Genomic DNA, 16,762 nt, shown 5'->3' on the forward strand with positions numbered 1-16,762 from the left:
AACCTGACCGCCAACTCTTTGCGATGTTAAAATAAACAAGTTGTTTTGTTGTTACCAGTCGACTCATGCTTTGCCGGGACCTTCGGATGCTTCCAGTTGTACCCCAGGCCGCCAGGCCAACGCTACCCTTGGGGCTTGCGACCCAGGTGCAACCACGGGCGTCAGCGCCGAGTTCCCAACAGGTCGTACCATCGGTGCGACCACAACAACCGTTGCCATCGGTGGGAATCAAACAATAGTGAAAGTCGATACTTAGCCGAAGGCTGCTCAGCCATGGTACGAACAAACACTTCGTCGTCGTCATCACGTGAGCGTCCACAAAATGCTCCGCTGCTGATCGCAGTGGCGAAAGGGCTCTCGGAGAGAGAGAGAGAGACAACTTCATGTAGTCGCCTGCAGAACGACACCATGACTAAATGGCGCCGTGACGCGGGCCCTGACGTCTTCTCAGCGGGTGGTCTCTACTCAACTCCAGCGCGTGTTACTCCCGCGGTTGGTCGCCCTGTGGGGCAACGTTCCGTCGGTTTCGCTCGGCCTTTGTCTTTCAAGAGCCGCCGAGACCTGCTGGACGGCCCAGGTTTGGCTTTCGTGGTCGTAGCATTCCGCCGCAGCCGCGAGTCGCGGAGGAATCGTTGTACTTGTCGAAGCCTCATTGGGGAACTTGGTGCAATCCCATAGGATGTGCGTCAGGGTGGCCCTCTCCCGCTGGCACACGCGGCACACATCACTCACATATAATTTAGGGTATAGATGAGTCATTAATACTGGGGTGGGTAAAGAACCAGTTTGCAATTGTCTGAACAGCACCGCCTCCGCTCGGCTCAGCCCCGGGTGCGGGGGTGGGAAAGTCCGTCGAGCGAGGCGGTAGAACTGGGTAAGTTCGTTGAACGTCGTAATGCGGTCCTTGGCACTACACCACGTTGGACGGTCGGTTGCAGCGGCGCGGTTGGTTAGCGCTCGCGCCACTGCGTGTGCCGTCTCGTTGTGGTTATCGTGCTTCTCGGACGCGTCGGTGCCCGCGTGCGCCGGGAACCACTTGATTCTAATTTCTGTCGTTGCAGGTCAGCCGAGCACAGAACGCGCACAGCCTCACCACACACTTTGCCCTTTGCATAATTCCGCACTGCACTTCGGGAATCGCACAACACCGTCTGGCACCCGGGGTCGGCAATGGCCAGGGCAATGGCCACCTCCTCCGCCTGACACGCCTCGCGGACCCGTAAGCTCGCCGCTGCCCTCGTCGCGCCGGACGACGCCTCGATGACGGTAGCTACGAACGCCGCGCAGTCTCCCTGGTATTCTGCCGCATCCACGAACCTTGCGTGCTCGTCCTTGGCGTGAAAGTCGATGAGGGCCTTGGCCCTCGCCGCTCTTCTCTCCTTGTTGTACTCCGGGTTCATGTTTCTCGGGATGAGGTCCACCCGAATCCGGCGCCGGGTTCCGTCCGGGACAGAAACGTCGCTACTCGCCGCTTTCACTCCGGGCGTGAAGCCCAAGTATTGAAGTATGCGCCTGCCGGCTTCGGTCATAGAGAGCCGCTCCAGCTGGGCGGTTCGTTGCGCTTCCGCAATTTCGTCGAGGGTATTGTGTACCCCCAGGCTCAGGAGCTTGTTGGTGCTCGTACACTCGAGTAGTCCGAGCGCCGCCTTCTAAGCTCGGCGTATCAGGGCGTCGATTTTATTCCTTTCACATTGCATCCAGTTGTGGAAGGCTGCAACGTAGGTGACGTGGCTGATTACGAAGGAGTGCACAAGCCGAATCAAGCTTTCCTCCTTCATCCCGGCCTTGCGGTTGGCGACCCGTCTGATGAGACGTATTGCGTTGGTAATCTTGGCTGTAAGGCGGGAAATAGTCTCGCCGTTGCCCCGTCGCTTGTCTATGATCATGCCGAGCACCCGGATTTTGTCGACCTCCGGGATCACGTGGCCGTTCCTCGTCACGATCTTGATGGCCTCGTAATCCCTCGCTTCGCTCCTCTTACGTCTGACGTATTTCGGTGGTAACACCAGCAGTTCTGACTTGCTCGGTGAGCAGATCAAACCAGAACCGTTCAGCTGGTCTTCAATCGCGTCGACGGCTTCTTGCAGCGTGCTCTCAATGTGACCATCGCTGCCTCCCGGAACCCACAGCGTGATGTCATCGGCGTAGATGGTGTGCCGGACGCCCTCGACGCGAGAGAGTCGCTTGGCCACCCCGATCATGACGAGGTTGAATAACAACGGCGAGATGACCGAGCCTTGGGGGGTCCCGACACTGCCGAGCCTCTTCTCTTGGAGCCGTAGATCGCCGGCGCAGAGCTCAGTAGTCCGTCCCGTCAGAAAGTCCTTGATATAATTGTATGTTCTTGCGCCCATGTTGAGTCTGGACACCTGGGCTAGGATGGCAGAGTGCTTCACCTTGTCGAAGGCGCTCTGCAGGTCCAGCCCCAGAATGGCCTTGTTGTCTTTCGTTAGGGTATCTTCGTCAATTATATCTTTCTTCAACCGAATCATCGCGTCTTGGGTGCCGAGGGAACGCCGAAACCCGATGATCGTGGTGGGGTATAGTCCCGACTCCTCCAGGTAATCCTGCCACCTACACATGAGGACGTGCTCCAACACCTTGCCCACGCAGGACGTGAGCGAGATGGGCCGGAGGTTGTCCGTGTTCGGCGGCTTGCCTGGTTTGGGGATGAGTATGGTCTTGGCAGTCTTCCACTGCTGGGGCAGTGACCCCGCACTCCAGCACTTGTTGTAGTAACCGGTGAGGTTTTCGATGGCCACATCGCTGAGGTTCTTGAGCGCTCTATTCGAGATGTGATCCGGGCCGGCCGCCGACTTGCTGTTTAGTTCGTGCAGGGCCGCTCGCACCTCCTCGACGCTGATGTCGCGGTAAAGCTTCTCGTTGGCTTGACCGCCGTACTCAGGATGCCTTTCCGTGGGTGTAACCGGAAGATACTTGCTGTTTATGCGTCTGATTACTTCAGTTTCCCCGTTTTCCTTGACTGCTCTGTGAATGATCTTTGCGAGGCGGTCGCGTTGGTGGGACTTTGTTTTAGTCTCGTCGAGCAGATGCCGCATCAAGTTCCAGGTTTTGCCGCTATGCATCTGCCCGTCCGCAGCATTACAGATTTCGTTCCATTGTTGCGTGCAGAGCAGCCGACAATGAACTTCGATGGCGCGATTCAGCTCCGCCACCTTCTTCCTTAGGCGCCGATTTAGTCGTTGCTTCTTCCACCTGTTTAGGATAGATTGCTTTGCTTCGAATAAGTGCGCAAGACGGCTGTCAACCTTGTCGACCTGCTCATCCGTTTCTATGATTTTGGTCGCCTCCTTGACCTTCCCCGCGATGTGAGCTGACCATTCTTCTATGTTATTGATTTCCTCCATCTCCGTTGGTAACAGGCTACGGAAGGCATCCCAATCCGTAAAATAATGTTTTCTGGTGTCCTCCGAGGCCTTGACCTCTTCCGGTATGATGACCTCTACGATGTAGTGGTCGCTGCCGAGCTCTGACCCCGTGTTGCGCCAGGAGATATTCCCCTTCTCGTCGTTCTTCACGAACGTGAGGTCCGGCGTCGTATCCCTGGACACAGAGTTCCCAATCCTTGTAGGATCAGTCGGGTCTGTGATGAGGGTGAAGCCCAGGTCCAATGTGTCTTGGAACAGGTCTCGCCCCTTGGCCAATTGCTTGTTATATCCCCATGCCGGGTGTGCCGCGTTGAAGTCCCCGCAGGCGACGAGCCTGTGAGTCCCCGCCACGGTGCTGGCTCTGTGAAGGAGCGTCTTGAATTTTTGCTTCCAGTGTGAAGGGCTACTGTAGACGTTAAGCAGAAAGGTGCTGTTCTTTTGTTTCTTGCCCGTAACGACCTCGATGAGAGTGTATTCAATTTTACTATTGTGCAACTCGTGCTCAATGAAGGTGAGTCCCTTGCGAACCAATGTGCATATCCCTCTGCCGCCGCTGACCTTTGGAGACTTGGCGTATACGCGATAACCGGGTAGCGACACTGTATCAGTGCGAGTCTCTTGTATCATGATTATATCAGGCTTGTTTGCTACTTGTGTTATGTGTTGCTGCAAGACTGCCTTCTTGCTAGCGAAACCGTTACAGTTCCAGTGCCAGGTCACGAGACCCTTCACTGCTGTAGTTGTTGTTGTTGCTGGAGCGGCCATGATTGTTGCTGATTGTGCTGCCGCGTTATTTGCTGTATTGCGTTCGTTAACTGCTGACACGTCCGCTCGATGGCGGCGAACCTGTCGTTAATCATCGTGGTGAACGTTGTCTTAATATAATCTTCGAGCCCATCGAGGTGTTCCTCGATTTGGTCGACCTTGTCTTTCAGGTTGTCCACCCGGTCGTTGAGCTTGCGCTCCTTCAGGTTCTCGATCGCTCGTCTCTTGGGTGCTGGTTCCTTCTCAGCGGATGTTGATGGTAAAGCGCTGCTGATGCTGGGTGTTGGTTCACATGATACCGCTTGGGGCGTTTCGTTATTGGTGGAACGGGTCGTGAGAAGCTTCTTGATTTCCATGATCTCGTTTGCCATCTTGCTAATAGTGGCCTCTTGCCTACTGACTTTTGTCTCGAGCTCGTTGTTTTTGCGCCTGAGTGCCTCGTTGTCTTCCTGCAACATCCTCATCGCCTCGTCTTCCTTCGTCTTGCTCTTGTTGTTGCCATCGACGGTCTTGCTGGTGCTAATGGTCGTTGCGGTGGTTGTTGCGGTATTGGAGGTGGTGGTGGTGGTGGTGGCACCCCCCTGTGCTTTCTTGGCACCGTGCCTTGCTGCATCGGCCCAGCTCACGCGGTCACGTGACTGCGATCGCTTGCGGCTAAGGCTACGTTGTCTACTCTCGCTGGCCCTGCGCTTCGAGACGGAACGTGACGCTCGGCGACAAGCTGGGCCGGCAGGTGTTGCAGTTGCTGACATCAGCGATGGAAATTCCTCAGCTCAGAGATGTTCGCTGTTGCTGCTGCGCTTGTTGTTCGGCCATCTTGCGCTCCCATTGTCTCCTTGTAACTACGTATGGGACCTTGAACCTATTCTTGCAAACCTTGTCACCGGTCAGATGTGGCCCTCCGCACAATCGGCAAGTGGGGGTACAACTATGGTCTTCCTTGGGGTCAACGGCCCCGCAAGCAAAGCAAGCCCTCACGTGAGGGTTTGGACAAACGTCGCAGCGGTGGCCCACCTTTCCGCACTGCTTACATACATCGAATTGTTTTCGATATAGGCTGCACTTGGTGAGAACGGGACCATAGCACACGTAATTCGGGACCTTTAGGCCCTTGAAAGCCACGATGACTGTGGTCGAGCTACCAATCCTCTTCGCGCCAAGTGCCAAGGGATTTCTCGAGTTTACAATGTTCCGGTCGATTGCGGCCGTGGAGTCCTCTATTGGGATACCTCTAATAATGCCTTTAACGGTGCCATATGGCGCGGTTTGATATGCGCCAACCACGTGTTCCTTGCCACCAATGCAGATCGATTTTATTTCGGCGTAACGTGAAGCACGTATATCGTCGGGGGTACTCACCACCATGATGTTTTGTTGCAAGTTGGGGCAGAAGGTGTCCGCTGCTCCATCCTCCCTTGATACGTTCGCCGCCGTCATGATGGCTGATGCCACGGTGGCGGTCTGGGTCCTCGCGATGTTAAGGCCTCCCCGAGGCCGCACTATCACCTTGGTCTCCTCCCTCGGTAGAGCGTCCGGCATCCTTGCTGCCCTCGTCACCGAAGCTTTTACGTTCCTGGCAAAGTTCTTCGTCGTAGGTCTTGACTGGTGAGCGGCAGTCCCCTGGCTGGCCAAGGTCTTTATACGCCGGCCTACATGCGACCAGTCTGCATTGTCGTTGAATTCCTCGGAAGAAATTTCTTCCCCTTGAGTTTCAACACACATCTGGCTAACGCCGGAATTCGCCGGGTCCCGAACAATGGACGTCTCCATCTCGGTCGACATGTTTGTATAGCCGCCGCCCGAAGACGACGGCCTTTCCTCGCAGAGGATGGGCCTGGCTATGGGCAGATCCAAGCTGTTCGATTAGGCTTACTGGAACGGCGCCGGCTTCCACGGAAAGTCCCGGGAAATTGGCGAAAAATCGTACCTTTGGTAGCCACCGGTACCGGTTGATGACCCGCACTCTCACAGACACAGTGGTAATAGTTATACCGCGGTAAAAAATAATTAGCACTGCAAAATTGGTCATAAAATCCGGAGCTGATGTGAGCACGTCAGCTCAGACCATGGCTCATACCCGCCTCCTCAGGGCTCTCGGAGGAACACCCCACAAAAAAATTATTGTTTTCAGTTTTGGTTTTACACGTGGGAAACACGTTTTACTTTGTGGGATCAATTGACGACGCCAGGGCCGAAAGGGTTAACATCCCCAAGTAAAGAACACTCTCAGGTGAGACTGCAGTTGCTTCGTAGGATGCCGAGCTGCAGTGATGCACGCAGTCGCCAACAGAGAGGACACGATACGGCGCGCCATCGGGCTCCGTGCCGTGTGGTGCAGGCGAGCTCCCGCAATCTGCTCGTCTTGGCGCGCACGTGCCAGAAGGCCAGCGGTTCACTCGACGGCGTCATCGTCTTTAATCGCCGTTAAAACGCGGAAGTTCTGTCGTTCTCGATGCGAGGGAAATCTTTCTGGCACACGCGACGCTAGCATATTACGGGACGCCGGAAAGTTGCCAGGGTAATTGCGCAAGAGGTGGAACAAGCTTTCGCTGCCAGTATCACTTGACGTCATGTGTATAGATACAGCATCCCGGCCGTGGGAACATTTAGGCGCTCGTTCGCGAGCTGTTTTTGCATGTTAATTTCTTTCGCTCTTGAAATGTTATAGTGTTTTGCAAAAACAACCATTAGAGGCCAGTTCTTTGTCTTCAGCTTCATTGTTCCACATAAAAGGTGCAGTCATGGACAATGCAAGCGATTCAGGAACAAGAAATAGACGACTGCCAGGATGTCCAGAAATTTAGCACGATGCCATTAAGTCTTATTCGTAACCACCAGTGTTCATTTCGAATTATAGCCATCGACAGTGAACGCAGATTCGCAGTGCGCTCAACCAATACGAGACATTATGTCGGCGATCAGCTAACAGTAACGTTGGCTCGCCATGGTCAATGAAGCATTTGCGCATTGCAGGAAAGTCAGACTGAAATTCGCGAAAGTCTCGTAAGGAAGGCAGGTCACGTTAGATGAACGCCGCAGTAACGGCGTAGGTAGAATAACGTGAAAAGGAAGAAGGAAAGAAAGAAAGGAAGACATAAAAAGATGCGTAGGTTGAAAGTAGGAATACGTTACTGGAAGGGGCAGTTAAAGACTGTCCTGTAAACGTGCTGGCCCGTGAAACGCACCAACTGCGTGATTATCGTCGCAGCGGCAAGACAGAGAAAGGGTAAGGAACAGAATAAAATTATCAGCCGCAGAGCAAGAGAACGAAACAACAACGCGATATCGCATTATAGTCGCTCCTGCATTACCTTAGCCGAAGGTGTTCACCATATTCGTTTCTTTATACCGTTATACCGAATCAATTCCATTCTCCAATGGCGGAAATAGACTATAGCTGGATAATTTGCCACTTGAGCATCTCCACAGCTCCACCGGCGACCGTAATCAACACAGAACACTAAACACAGCGTTATGCGGGGCTCAGGTGGACCACGTCAACGTGTGCTCTGCGCGCGCAGATAAGATTCCCCCGTTGCGGATCGCGGTATCCGAACCGAGCCCCGCGCTCTACTAAAGTCCTTGGATGCTATCGCTACATTTCACCGGAACGTTCGGGGATTTGTGTAACATGCATACCGAAGCAGAAGCACGGGCCACACTTTCCCTAGGCGACGGCCTCGCTGTCCTCAAAAGTGAGCATGACGTTGGACAAGCTTCTGCGCACGCGCTGCGGCGCACCTTGCCCGAAAGATGTCCTTGCCTCGCGCGGGTGCACGCAGCGCGACGACGGCTCTTGAGGCGCACGTTACGTATGGGACAAGGCACAGCGTTGAAGCACGAGCGAGCGGCGCTGCCAGCAAACGCCCCTGCGAGAAGCCTTTCGTCGTAATCGTCTCGACTCGCTGTACAGCTCTTCGCATCGCGGGCAGTAAATGCGCGTCGGAGACCGTTTGCACGAGGAGCTTTCTATATGCTGGCAGGAACCGCGTAAAATACTGCTGCTGCGAAGGCCATGCACGCCTCCCACGTGATGCATTCTGGAATCCGTGGAGCGTCCGCTACTAGACGAGAAATAATATAAAGAAAGCTCCTCCCTCCCACACTGAAGAAAGCACAACGTCGAGCTGGTGCGCAGCAGTCTCATTTTTCCGTTTGGTTTGCTGTGACTGTACTATTTCACAAGAATGTGGCAGGCGTCTAACTTGTCATGAGCAAACTGTGGCTGCCTGTGTCGTAACCGTCTTCTCAGTTTACGCAGAAGTCGTGTTTTGAACATCTGCTACGCATCATCCCTTGCGTCTCTGCGTCAAATGGTGCACACACGGAGCAGGCCTTCTTAACCGCGCTGCGTTTCCTTTTTTTTTATTTTTGCCTACACGTCAGTTGCGGGTTTCTCGCACCGCAAATGAAACCGCTCTAACGAACATCGTTTGCGTACGTGGTTCTAATACGACGGCTGCGGTCCGCGTGGCTTCACCCTATGTGATTTTCAGCGCAGCCTTCATCTCCAGACAGTGTCTGGGAAAAGGCATGCTGACACTCAAACATGGTGATCTCGGGGGCTCCTTTCGAAGAGGCAGGTATGCGAGGCTGCTTATCTGCAGTTACAGTAGCATGGCCAAAAGTGTGTAACTGCAAGCGCTCCTCCAGTTTTTGTGCGTTTTACCAGACAGGCTGCTCACCTGAATTTATGAATATAGCCTCTACAATTCAGTAAGAAAGGCTGTTCCAACGTGGCTCTGTTGTATTTCGTCACAGAAGTGCAGTGGTTTTCAGCTGCGAAATTGCTCCGTCCTGGCGCTGAACCTTCAAGGGGGGAGAAGCAAAGCAGAACCGTTGCTTTGCTAAACACTGTGGCAACAGCCTGACTCGGCCATTACACGATAAAATATACCTGCGGTGCGAATGACGTCTACCTCGCAAAGGCCCGAAAAAGGCTCACCTCCTAAGCTGGCGAGCCGGCAACTTACCGCGCAAGAGTAACGCAGCTACTCGCTAAACTTACACAGCAACACAATCGTGCCAGCTCAGCATCATCTCATCCGCTTGCTTCTTTTGCTCCGTGTGTACGTTTTGGGACAGACAACACCCACCACGAGCTTCGCTCGCGCCAACAAGGCCTGCAATGCCACTTCCTCTCCCGCTACTTTCCCGGCCCCTTCTCGCGGAATGTACGCCCGCCCGCGCGCCAGCGATCTTCGCCGTTTATAACGGCGTCTGTAGCCAGCATTACGACGTGTGGGTGCATCGCAGACGCCAGTCGCCCGCGCAAGTCCCTGGGATGGGGCGCCAAGGGGCTCCATCCGAGGCGCTTCTTCCGCATGGGCGACCTTAACCAAAGGAAACGAAAGGAATAGGCATACTAATATGCATTTGGAAAAGAAATGAGAAAACACAGGACCGCTTGGATCGGGCCCACACTGCCGTTTCGGCAAGCGTATATATAAGCGTGGGCTGGCCGCAAGAATCTTGGAGCCTGATGCGAGGTTTCCTCAGTCTCATCGTGTTGGTCGGTGTATGGAAAATGTTGGCATCTAGCACGTGATCTCGCGTGAGACCTTCTTTATTGTCACTGATGTTGTCTCGGGCTCGTGAAACCGTGATAACAGTGAAGCGTGGGAGCTGCCTTCGCGGGCTTCTCTAAGGTCGGAGACACCATAGAGGCAGTGCATGAAGCCAACGCAACAACGACCGAGGAAATGACGACCACTGACGATAATGGTGACGGGCTTACCAAGCATCTGTTGCAGGGCCAACGAAATATCGAAAGCGAAACTGCATAGTGGACCTCTCAAATGGCCACGACAAGATGCGTGCTGGAACACTCGATGATCACGCGCCTAACGGCTACATGGGAGCGCGGGGCGAAACGAGGAAGTAATCGGCGCTCGTATGTCGGGCCGGTTATTGTATGCCGCAAAGAGGCGCATGTGAGACGTGTTTGCTGCAACCTCTACGCATCCGTCCAGCCCACGCGCCGTTGGAGGACGGTTTCAGAAAGTGCCCTTGGCAGCTCGAGTAACGGAGATGTGCCGTTACGCAAAGCGAAACAAACCAATAGGGCTCCTGGCGTGGGAATACACCGCCGCGGTGGGCAGACCGGGCTGGAGAACACACAGCGAGCGCCCGAGACTAAACTTGCCCCCGCGGGCAAGGCCGGGTACCGACGATTATAAGGCGTTCCAGCGCACGATTGTGGGACACGTTTGGCCACAGTCTATCGCTATATAGTCGCACTCCGGATAACTTGAAGCGATCTGGTAAAAGAGCACGCGTGCAACCAATAGACAGTGTTTGCTTCAGAGGTTACGCCATGGTGTCATTTTGTCGTCAAGAAGCTTTGTGCGCGTATACAGACACAATGTAGAGAGCCGGAAAGAAACGCAAGCTGTTGCAGGCATGTGAAAGGCCTTTCGTTATGTAGGTTCTTGAAAAGAGCGCCCTTTTCACCACAGTAACTTCGGAACGACCACAAAAATTGTTCGACGTCTCCTGTCTCACTGCACGCAAGAAAGCATCACGCCGTTTTACATTTCTAAGAGACACTGATCTGTTCGACAGCTGGTAAATACTCTAATGACGCTACAACAGACGCTCCGTAGGGTGGCCACGCTCGTCCGCAAAGATTTGGCAACAACCCTCACAGTGCTCCCCGGTGAGGAAATCCCACATCTCATCACCACGATATGGCCTGTCAAGAAGGGAAGACCTAAACAAGTCGTATGCAACGTATACAGTCCCCCCCGCGACAGAAAGGCTGACTTCGCGTCATTGTTCCGGCACCTACAGGGAATGCTGGAGCACCGCGATCGCCTAATTATAACCGGAGATTTCAATGCAAAGCACAACACGTGGGGCTACTCGACAGCAGACACCAAGGGCGCCAAGCTCTTAGAAGCCATCGAGCGCCACGAATACACACTAATTACAGTACCAGGTACGCCTACTCGAATAGGAAACAGTGCCAGCAGGGACACGACTCCTGATATCACCATCACCAACGATACCGTGGGAACAAGCTGGAGGGTCCTAGACGACTCACTGGGTAGTGATCACTACATTATCGAAATCACCAGCGCCTCGGCCAAACTACGCCGACCCCTAGGGAAGGCCAAAATTACAAATTGGCCTAAGTTTAGGGAGAGGCAACAGCTCGATTTAGATACAAGTCTGCCCTTCCCGGAACATCAAGGCCGCTTAACCACGATCAAGGAGTGGGCCAAACGCATCAAAGAACTATATGACGCCAACACTAAAGTGTACCAAACCGATACCGACACGCCGGCAATCGACAACCATCTAATACACTTATGGGAAGCATGCAGAGGCCTCACAAGAAGATGGCGCAAACAGAAGCTAAATCGCAAACTTAGACTTAGGATTTCAAACGTCACTAAACAGGCCAACGATTATGCCCTGAAGGTTCACAGGGACAATTGGCGCACGTTCTGCGATTCGCTTAAAGGCACGCTAAGCACCAAAAAGACATGGAACATACTCCGCAGCATCATCGATCCTTCAAACACCAAAACAGAAACAAACACAACCCTACAAAAACTCGTTGGAGAATATCCGGGAACCGAGGATGAACTCATACAGGAACTCCAGCAAACGTACGCGGGAATCCGGACCGGGCATCCGAAACCATACCCTCAATATCCGGGAGCTCCGAACGAGATACTTGATGCACCCATCACGTATGCGGAGGTATACGCGGCAGCACAGAGCTTCAAGAAAAACACGGCACCGGGTCCCGACGGGATCACCAACGCCATCTTGAGAAACCTAAGCGATGAAACCCTGCGAGCCTTTACAAAGCAGCTGAACGAAGAAATATGGGCACCGGGCGGAACATTACCCGAGGAATGGACTACAGCTCACATAGTGCTTATACCCAAACCAGGAAAACCGCGCAGGCTCGATCAATTACGACCGATCTCGCTTACGTCTTGCCTAGGCAAGCTTCTTGAACGAATTGTACTCACTCGAATGGAACAACACATGGAAGAACATGGACTACACCCCAATTGCATGTACGGATTTCGGAAAGGCATGTCATCACAGGATGTCTTCCTCCTCCTCAAGGAAGAGGTCCTCAACCCACAACCGGGCAGCAACAACAACATACTCCTAGCCCTCGACGTAGAAAAAGCATTTGATAATATAGCACACGAAACCATCCTAGATGGCCTCGCCGCCATAGGATGCGGAGAGCGAGTATACCATTATGTCGTGGCTTTTCTCAGCCACCGCAAAGCTCGCATCGGCATAGCAGGCGTACAATCGGACATATATGACCTACCGCAGAAGGGTACTCCGCAAGGGTCAATATTATCTCCTTTCCTCTTCAACATCGGACTTAGAAAACTTGCTTTACAACTGGAAAACATCCCAAAACTCGGATGTGCCTTCTATGCCGACGATATCACTCTATGGGCAACCAAGGGTTCATACGGCGACAGAGAAAACACGTTACTCACAGCTATCGGATACATCGAGTCATACCTAACCACAGCAGGAATGAGGTGTGCCCCACACATGTCGGAGTACCTTCAAGTCCGGCCTAAGCAAACTAAGGAACATCGAGCCCCGCCAATACATCTTGAGATTGCCGGGCAACCTATAAAGCGCGTCCCGACCGCACGCATACTAGGTATGCACATCCAGGAGAACAACGGCATAAAGCTAGCCTCAGAGAAATTAAATCACGTTATAAGAAGCACCTCATCACTCATCGCCAGAGTAGCGCGCAGCAAAGATGGTTTCACAGAGGACGAAACCTTAAGACTGGTACAAGCCCTCGTCATCAGCCGTGTCACGTACGCGCTACCGTATCAAGTCAAGCGCAAAAGCGAGACAGAACGCATGGACACTCTTATAAGAACCGCGTACAAAACGGCCTTACAGCTACCGTCAAGCACAAGCACAAAGAAATTACTAGCGCTAGGCGTATACAACACCTTTGAGGAGCTAGCAAGTGCCACGCTCATAGCGCAGAGGGAGCGCCTCAACAAGACTCAACAGGGAAGACACCTTCTTCAACGGCTAGGGTACCCGCTGACACCTCAGTACTGCAAAGAAGAAACACAACTCTTGCCTAACCACATTAGAGAGAACATTGTAGTAGACCCTATCCCCAAGAACATGCACCCCACCCACAATCAGGAAAGAAGAGCAGCGCGTGCCCGCATGTTGCACAAACGTTGTTTCAGAGACCCGGATACGTACTACACGGACGCTAGCCCGTATCCCTCGTCGCCACGTTGCGGGCTTAAATACACAATCGCGGTTGTCAATCAGGGGAACCTGGTAGCCTCAGCCTCCATCCGCGCCACATGCAGCGCAGTAGCAGAAGCAGCAGCAATCGCTCTCGCACTTCGCGACGCTGAGAGCAAGGGAAGGTCCGCCCGTGTACTGACTCACAAGCGGCTTGTCGTTTATACCTGAATGGAACACTCCCTATACAAGCCATTCGAATCCTTGGTCGCACACTACAATGGACCCATGGTATCGTCTGGTGCCCCGGGCACGAAGGCCTGCGGGGCAACGAAGAGGCGGACTGCGCAGCTCGAGGTCTCACTAGCCGAGCGGCAGACCACACCGTTCTTCAGCCCCCGACAGACCGACGAGCGACCCACGAGTTATTAACGACAGGTCAACAAATACTGCAGGACCAACGGCTCGGAAGAACGCAATACGCTCCCCCACACAAAGCTCTCAATAAACTCCAGGCAAGGGACTGGCGCCGCCTGCAAACTAACACATACCCACACTTGTCTCGTCTACACGCAATCTACCCAGACAGTTATACGTCCCGAACATGTCCCTGGTGTAGCAACCACACAGCGACACTCGCGCACATAACACATGAATGCACTGACCGTCCGGGCGACGCAATTTCGCCACGAGTCACAACACACACCCTCACTACGTGGTCTTGGGAGGCGAGACTCTCCGAACTGGACCTGGGAAGCCAACTGGCGACCCTCGACCAGGCCCGGCGAGCCGCGATCGCCAGTGGAGCCCTGTCAGAGGGAACCACCCAGGAATAAACCGCGCAACGGTTTCTGCAATAATAAAGTTTCTCCTCCTCCTCCTCCTCAGGCTCAATTACCGACTTCGATCGCCAGGCTAAACCCGCCTGCAGCTACAACACACCACCGCCACAGCCGAAAAGAAGGTCGCAGAAAGTAGTGGTGACGCGTTACAGCTTAACCGTAGTTTAACATGATAACGTCACATGACCGTGTCACTAGCTAGCAGTGAAACCGAAAAGAAGAGATTCCGGCGCGTTGCTCCCGATGGCCACATGAGGAAGTGCAACATAATGCTGTTTTCCTGAAACATTGGTATTGCATGCGTGTATAAGCTACGAACTTCGATGGCTGAATAATATTCCTGCGTTATGTGTGCAGATTTTGGCTTTTTGTTTAATTTGTACAATCATATTCCTTCATATAACCCAGTTACGTGCACACATGCTCATATTATTTCGCGCTAACTCGTTTATAGCCACATCTGGCTTGTAAACAGAGCACAGTAGCTTTTAAGTCGCTATAGTGACTTTTGGACTGTACCCTCCAGCATATATGTTGGGAAAAATTCTCTGAAACTGGTCTTTCGCAGGCACACGAATGCGCACATTGCACGTATATGGCATGCAGGAATGAAAGCCACTCTAACTGGGATATACCACTGTACTTTCAACAAAACTGTCTCTGCCGCTAGTGAATTGGCATTTACGAACGACTTCGTGAAATACCGCGATACTATCGAATTATAGGAGAATAAGCGGCCGTTTCACCTTTTTCTGGAGCGCAGCTCCCAGGCGGCTGTTCCCGAGTTGAGCTTCGGCGTCGGCGTAACTGAGCGAACGGGCACAGCGAAGGATGAAAGAGCGAACACAGAACGCAGCGGGACATGAAAGACGGCGACAGCGATGAAAGCGCGACGAGGAAAGCGCAGGAGGAGGGCGAAAGGGCGAGGAGGAAAGCGGAGTGCCGCACGAGCCGTGCTCAACGGCGTAGACCAAGAATGCGGCGAGTGCGTCCGCCGAAAGCACATGTATGGAAACAAAGCGCCGGCGTAGGTTTCGAACCTACTGCGCAGGCGCTATTTCGCCTGCGCCACCGCTGCTGGAGAATGCGCTCCGCGCGATGATGATGATGATGTCCTTGATGAGTTTGGCGCTTACCCACTCGCGGGGATTGGCCAAGAGTCGGGCAGACTTTGCTTAAGTGTTCAGAAAATGGAGGTAACAACGTAAAATTTTGCTACATGAATTTAGGCGAGAGAAAATCGAAACGGTTCAGTAGACAGTCATGCTACGTAGAAGAAAAAAAAATTATCTATAATATATCAATGCGGCAATAGAGGAGGAATAAATAGAATAATACGGTCATCAATGAAATCGGTTTGATTCAATAATAAATTTTTCTAAGGCGAAGCACACATTCCTGTGTGAGTGCCCAAGCACAGACGCTCCGAAAGACAGTAGTACCGGAGTGTTCAATGGCAGGCCAAGCTGTCGCACTGTAATTTCTAATGTCATTTTCCTCACGGAGGAGAAACGCCGGCATTCCAGCAACTAGTGCTCAATCGTCTCTAATGCATTGCAAAAATAGCACAATGGGGATATTGCCAGACCAGATCGGTGCATGTAAAAATTTAGATATAGGACTCGACAACGTAGTCTCGTTAATGTAACTTCCGTTTGTCTTGTTTTGCAAAACTTCCTGCTCCAAGGGAATTGTAAGTGGCGTAGTTCCAAGGATGATTTAAGGTTCGATTGTGATGTTAAAAGGATGTATCTTCTGAACCTGGCGGACGTGATAAAACCCATCGTTGGAAGAAAGGGAAGCACTGGGCCGCTGATAGAAGCCTTGGCCAAGCTGTCTGCCACCTCATTCATAAATATGCCTTTGTGCCCAGGTACCCATATTAATCGTAAACTTCTCAAATGACTAGGAGCCAGTGAGTAAAAAGTTTTCAATATGTGTGACTCGCCGGGAGCAGTAAGTGAGGTGCACAGCGACAAAGAATCTGTGATTATTACCGCCGTTGTCCTGGAAGATTCTAGCTTTCGTAAAGCTAGGACAACAGCTAGGAATTCCGCTAGGTATATTGGAGTGAAGTCGGGAAGCCGAATAGAAAAAGACCTGTCCAATGATGATGAGAAAATTCCAACTCCTGCCTTTTCTTCACTCAGCGAAGCATCCGTTGCTATAATTACGTTAGTGTGGAGTTGATTCAAGTGATCCTGGAGTAAGCCGTTAAGAATATGCGAGGGAAGCTGCTTTGCATTATCTGGGTATAGGTCATCATAAGTAATAACTAGTGAATTTGAGATGCTGTTTTCCGTGATTTTCCGTCTAACGGATTCAATAACGATTGCGATACAATGACTTGTGGCGTGTGAAACCGTGGCCATCTGACTCCAAAAAATTGGACTCGTTGTTTGATGAAGATGGACTGGGATCTTCTTAGTGGGGATTCATAGAGCCTTATAAATGTTTGGACGGTAAGTATTTTAAATCTCATTTCAAGGGAAGGTAATCGTGCTTCCTTGTAGAGCACAGCGTTGGCTACAAACTTTGGTAGCCCCA

This window comes from Dermacentor variabilis, chromosome 2, assembly GCF_050947875.1.
Source record: "Dermacentor variabilis isolate Ectoservices chromosome 2, ASM5094787v1, whole genome shotgun sequence".
Lineage (NCBI taxonomy): Eukaryota > Metazoa > Arthropoda > Arachnida > Ixodida > Ixodidae > Dermacentor > Dermacentor variabilis.